Raw genomic sequence first — 6,125 nt, 5'->3', positions numbered from 1 at the left:
TCAAAACTGGTCAGGACTTTGGAAGAACTGCTTCTACTGGTGGAAGAGACAGTAAGCAGAGGGAAAATACAAGGTGAAGTTATGGAAGTCACCAAATTAATAAAGTTACAGACTGTCATTGGCATCAAGTTTCATTTCAAGGGGAGGTGATAGCTGAGTGGTATTAGTGCTTCGCAACTAATCCAGATACTCAGCATATTTTAGGAAGCCGACACTGGATAGTCCAACATATGTTGAGCTGGGGTGAATTCTCCTTGACGCTTATAGAAATTGGGTTGTTGGGGTTTTTTGGACTTCATCGAGGGCAAGTAGTCATCAGTGAGCATTTGCTTTATGTAGTGCATGTGATTTTGGAAAGTCTTCAGCTCTTGTATAATTGTGTGCTGTCTGTTGATGTGCATGTGATGTAGTTGTCCTTTATTTTTCCTCTGGCATCCCAGAGAGCTACCAACCAGACGGTGGCTAGTGTGATGGTAGTCACTGATGAATCCTCTTGATGACTCAAATGGACTGGTAAACCCGAAGGACCTTTTAGGCCTTGGCGAGTATGTTGCGAAGCTGTTGTCTGGATTGTCAGGTTTGGCAGGTTCATCAGCCTTTAGGCTGCTGTGTCCAGTCAGTACATTGTTGTTTAAATTTAAGAGTGGGAATGGTATTGTAGAAGATTGGCTTTTGGGAATAGTAGAGGGAACATGAGCCCATCAAGTAAGGATGGCTGTTTATCCTCATGAAGGGCTTGTGCCGGAATCATGGACTCTCCTCTTTGGATGCTGCCTGACGTGCTGTGCTCTTCCAGTGCCACACTTTTTGACTCTGTTTATCCCTAATGCCGACTAAGTCCGACAGATTGTTTAAAGCAGAGCTTCAGCAAACAGATACTTGATGGCATGAAATCTGCAGTGTTAAATGGTTTAAGTGATGTCTCATTTTGGCAGTTGTCAACATTTGTGATTATGTAAATTTTGTGCTTTCAGTGCTCACGGGGAGTCATCAAAGAAAAGCACAAGCTCTCCATCGTTCCATTCCACTGTGAGTTCTATGTCTCAGAGCACTTTTCAGAATGGCGCAGTGATAACATCCAGCGAGGGGAAAAGGCAGCTGCGTGCTACTACCTCCACACCTTCACCTTCTCTAGCCGATGTCAGTGTTACTGCAGCCAGGCCCTCCACATCCTCTGCTGCAGGTTGGAACTCTCGGAATCATGTCTTCTGTAACTGTCATTTGTTTGTCCTAAACATCGCCGTGGGAGTAGGTTTTTTTTTAAATAAAACCCTGAGTAAGTAGACAACCAAGGTGAAGTGAGAGGCATAGTGATGGTTGGAAGAAATTATGACGTGCCACGCGACGTGGAAGCAGGTGCTTTATCATTCAAGTGGTCGGATCCTGTCTGAGGAACATGAAGCAGAAGTAGCCTATTCAGCCTGTTGAGCTAACCCCTGTCATTCAGTACGATCATGGCTGATCAGTGCTTCAGTATCGTTTTAGCCACCCTGTTCCCATGACCCCATACACTGTTGGAAATCAAATCCGTCAATTTTTACATAAAACATACTTGATGACTATGCTTTCACAGCTCTCTGTGGTAGTGAATTCCAAAGGTTCATGACCCTGAAGCAGCAACAGAATTGTCATCAGCTCAGACCTAAGGGTCATGCTGTCATTTTTAAGTGGTCCCACCAGTCCTAGACTCCCCAACGGGGGAAATGTTACCTATATCCACCCTTTAAGTATTTCGTAGATTTCAATGAAATCAATTCAAAATGCTGGAGAATGCAGGTCCAGTTTTCCCAATCTCTCCCCATGAGAATGTCCTGGAAACAAGTCTGGTGAACCTTTGTTGCATTCCTGATCATTCACCAGGACCCAAATACAATGATTTGGTTTGGATCTTCTGCACCCTTTGCTATTTGTTGTATCCTGTGAATCTCATGAAAATTTCAATGTCTTGTCCCTTGTCATTTTTTTATGCAGTTCCCGAACTTGTTTTGAATCTTGGAGAGGCGTGCAGTTAACCTCATGATCCCAATGCATTATTTAACTAATTGTAAAAATTGTAATTACACTTTTCATTTTGGTTATTGCAGCCTCGATGCTCAGCTCCCCGCCAAGTGTCCAACACCACATGACTGTTCAGCACACTTACTTGGATGCTATAGAAGAGTCCATCCGTCAGCTATCGGAGATAGACACGACTCAGGGAGTAGCCCTTGCTCAACAAGATACTGTGTCGTTGGCTCAGATCCTAAAGGTACGGGTCTATGCCTTGTGCTGTTTCAGAAATGATTTTGTAAAATTGTCTTCAGTGATAATGACTGCGCTCGTTTTCCAAACCAGGCAATATTCTGAGCAACGTTCTTCAGTTAAATCAGGCAAACAAAGATTTTTCCAAAACTAAAGATTAAATTTACTTACTCTTGTGTTGTGTTGTACCAGGACAATGCCTAATCTTAAATGTGCAGATATTAACATCGAACCTGCGCATGACTGCACTTTACAAGTTGACTGATAGAAGCAGGGCAAACTTGCCAAGTTTTCAAGAAATTTCAGCTTTATAAAATTTATGCCATTATGATGAGATTTATGAGAAAATGTTTTTTTTATTTATAAAGTTGCAATCTGAAAATTAATTGATTAAAATCTTGTCATTTGTTACTCTTAAGATTTTGGTGCCTTTGCATTTCAATTGTTACTCTCTCTCTCTTGACACTGCAAATTTAAATACCAGATTTTCACAGAGCAGAGCAGTTGAATGTAGAGTGATGGTTCCTATTTAATCTTTGTTTGTGTCCAGGCCCAACAGCAGAGACATGAGCACGACATAGCCCTGCTGAAGCTGAAGGCCGAGCAGGAAGCTGCTGCAAGTCAGAGGCAGCTAGAGGAGGCCAGACAGAAAGCTGTACAGGTACTTGAACATGTAACAGGTGTCTGGAAATGCAAGGAATTCAGTGTTGACTGCTTCTCACCGTGCAATAAGAACAAACAAATTATATTTATAAAGTGCCTTTAACATTGAAGTCAAACCTCTCCCCACCCCTGCCCTGTTCTGCTCCACCGGTAAACTCCCCCTCTCACCAAAAGCACATCATGAAGATATCATGAAAATCAACATCATCCATTACAAAATATCAGCATGATTTGAATCATGTCCACCATCTTAAGTGCCTATTCCCTCCGTCATCTGTATATGGTAGCAACAAGGTGCACCATCTATAAGATGCTCTGCAATACCTCATTGAATGCTTCTTTGACAGACCTAGACTCATGACCTATTCTGCCTGGAAGAACAGGGCAGCAAATGCCTGGGAACGCCGCATATAGTCATGACTTTAAAATATATTGCTTTTCCTTTGCTGCCTACAATGGTCTGACATACATTGGGAGTATCTTGCAGCCACATGGATTGCCGTGGTTTAAGAAGATCACTAACGTTCACCTTTTAATGCCAGTTGTGGTTGGACAGTTAGTGTCAGGGATATCTACATCCTGAGAATGAATTAAATAATTAATTCCTGCTTTTTTAGTTCTGAATGGTCTGGTTTTTAGTTTTAAGGTTGAATATATCTCCCCATCATGGAAACAATCTCGCAATACCATGACCAAGTTAAATCAAAAAAACCAAAGAACTGCAAATACTGGAAATCAAAAAAACAAAATCACACTATGACTAGGTTACTGTGCTTATATGTGCCATTGGAGGAGAGGGAAAGGCTTAAAAGCTTGATTGTAAAACAGAAGCTGTGTCAGTGAGCTTACGTTGCATGATGAAACATGGATCATAAGTCAATTCCACATTGCATTTTAATAGTGCTCTGTCTCTTGATTAAAGTATCTGAATTATCAATTGCTGGACGTGAAAACCTCTCTTTGTGTTCTCAGGCATGTGCAGAAACTCTGCAGCAGTTTGTACAGGTTCGCCAAGAGATGCTGCAAGAGTCCACAACTAAAATGATCGCTCAGCAGGTGGAACTTGCAAGGCTGATGGCTGATACAGCACGTCAGGTTACAGAGGTACTTTCTTCAAGTGTACTTGGCAAGATGGCCCTTTCCCCCAGTCATGCTGAAGAGCCAGTACTTTCTGGAGTTTTGAAGGAATTTCTCTCATACAGTTGCTGCATTGAGTTAATTGTCACTGCAGTTTGAAATTATTTCATTCCTCTAATGTAGTAAACTGTCAAGGAAGAGAAGGGCAAAGCTTAACAGCACACCATATGATATTAAGAAAGATGACCAACTGCTTGGTCAAAGAAATAGTTGAGATAGAATATTGGAAAGAAAGAAAATGTTACTATTTGAGCTGTGTTAGGACAGAATTGCATAGCTGATGACAATGCAGCTGAAAGCTTCAGTGCTGAGCTGGGGTGGTGAAATGAAAATGCTAAAATGGGGAACGTAGACACTTCAAAAGTTTCGAGGATTGAAGGAAATTGCAGAGATAGAAAGAAAAAATATGTATGGAAGGACAGGACTTCTTATACTGAAGCTGTTGGCAAGTCATGAATCAGCAAGCACGAGGATCATGGGTAAAAGGGGCTTGGTATGAGGGTGAGGTATGTGGAGCTTTTGAATATGTTGAAGTTGATGAAAGTTCAGTCAAGAGAACATTGAAATAGTCATGTCTGGAAGTGAACAAATAAGTAAACAGCTGAGGGTGCAATTTTGGGTCATGTGATGGAAGAGTTTACTAAAGGTAAGAATTCCCATTGGATGAGCTCTGTAGTAGGTTTTCTTTATTCATGGAGGGAATTGCCTTCGTATTCATGACTGCATAGCTGTGATTGATTGATAAATGCCATCGGAATCAGTATATAAACACCCCATTTTCACTCCTTTTCACAACGTCTGAGATCTTTTAGCACATTGTATCATGCTCCCCTTTGGAGAAAAGAAAGCATGAAATGGAGCCTCAAGGAATCGAGCAGGAGTAGGGTATTCGTCCCCTTGAGCTTGCTCCCCCATTCTATCAGATCATGGCTGGGCCAACCCAGGCCTCAACTTGTCTTTTATGCTTGATCCTCATAGCCCTCAACTGCTTAATATTTCAAAAATCTATCTACCCTCTTTTAAAATAATTTGAGATAGAATCATAGAATCCCTACTGTGTGGAAACAGGCCCTTCGGCTTAGCAAGTCCACACCCACCCTCCAAAGAGTAACCCAACCAGACCCATTCCCCTATCCCATTTAGCTGTCACAATTCTTTGGGCGAGAGAATTCCAGCCATTCACTGAGAAAGAAAAATACCTTTACTTTTTTTAAAATGAATGTTCCCTTCTGTAATGTCCCCTGGGTTGAGACTTCACTAGTATGAGAACATCTAGTCAACATCAACCCCTGTCAAGCTCCTCAGAACATTGTTTCTACAAGATAACCCGTTATTTGTCCAGACTCTATTGAATAATGGCCTAACCTATTCTTGACAGACCAACCTTTTCATCCTCGAAGCAACTAAATTAATCTTTTTTTGAGTGGCCTCCAATGCTTGTTTATCGTTTCTTAAATATGAGAACAAAAATTGTATACAGTACTCCAAGTGAGGTCTCAGCAACAGCCATTGTGGTTAACCAATCCTCAGTCCATGCTAATACATGACCCCCAATACCGTGAGCTCCTATCTTGTGCAATTGACTTTTATGTAGCACCTTATCAAATGCATTTTTAAAATCCAAATACAGAACATCATCAGATTCTCCTTTATCAGCTCTACTTGTTATCTCCTCAATGAACTCGAGCAAATTTGTCAAATATAGTTCCCTTTCACAAAATCCAGTCTACCATGTTTCATGATAAGCTTTTCCAAATGTCCTGCTATTTCTTCCTTTATTAATCAACTCTGCTGTTCTGCCAAAACAGAAATTAAACTAACTTTCCTGATTTCTGTCTCCCTCCCTTCTTGAACAGGCGCATCAATCCACTAGAAGCTCCCTGTATCCACTGATTCGGGAATAATTCAAAAGATGCCTTGAATATCTCTGCAGCCAGTTGCCTTAAAAAATCTTTGATACAGGCCATTAGGTCCTGTCTGCCTTTAATCGTATTAGTTTGTCATTTTTTGTCCCTTGTGACAAAGACTGTTGCAGCATTTTTCCTCCCATGAATACCTTGCTTTTTGCTATCTTTGGGATGATA

At 41.2% G+C, this 6,125-nt stretch overlaps 1 pseudogene; it reads left to right on the top strand.

Annotated features, from left to right (window-relative positions):
* The first annotated feature begins 483 nt into the window (after positions 1-483).
* Positions 484-6,125, top strand: part of LOC148149284 (centrosome-associated protein 350-like) — a 989,460-nt pseudogene continuing 983,818 nt past the window's right edge.

The sequence above is a fragment of the Chiloscyllium plagiosum genome, unplaced genomic scaffold, assembly GCF_037043375.1.
Source record: "Chiloscyllium plagiosum isolate Xiang-an unplaced genomic scaffold, Cpla_swu_hap1 HiC_scaffold_9, whole genome shotgun sequence".
In the NCBI taxonomy this organism is placed as follows: domain Eukaryota; kingdom Metazoa; phylum Chordata; class Chondrichthyes; order Orectolobiformes; family Hemiscylliidae; genus Chiloscyllium; species Chiloscyllium plagiosum.
This window is presented reverse-complemented; position numbering and strand designations above follow the sequence as displayed.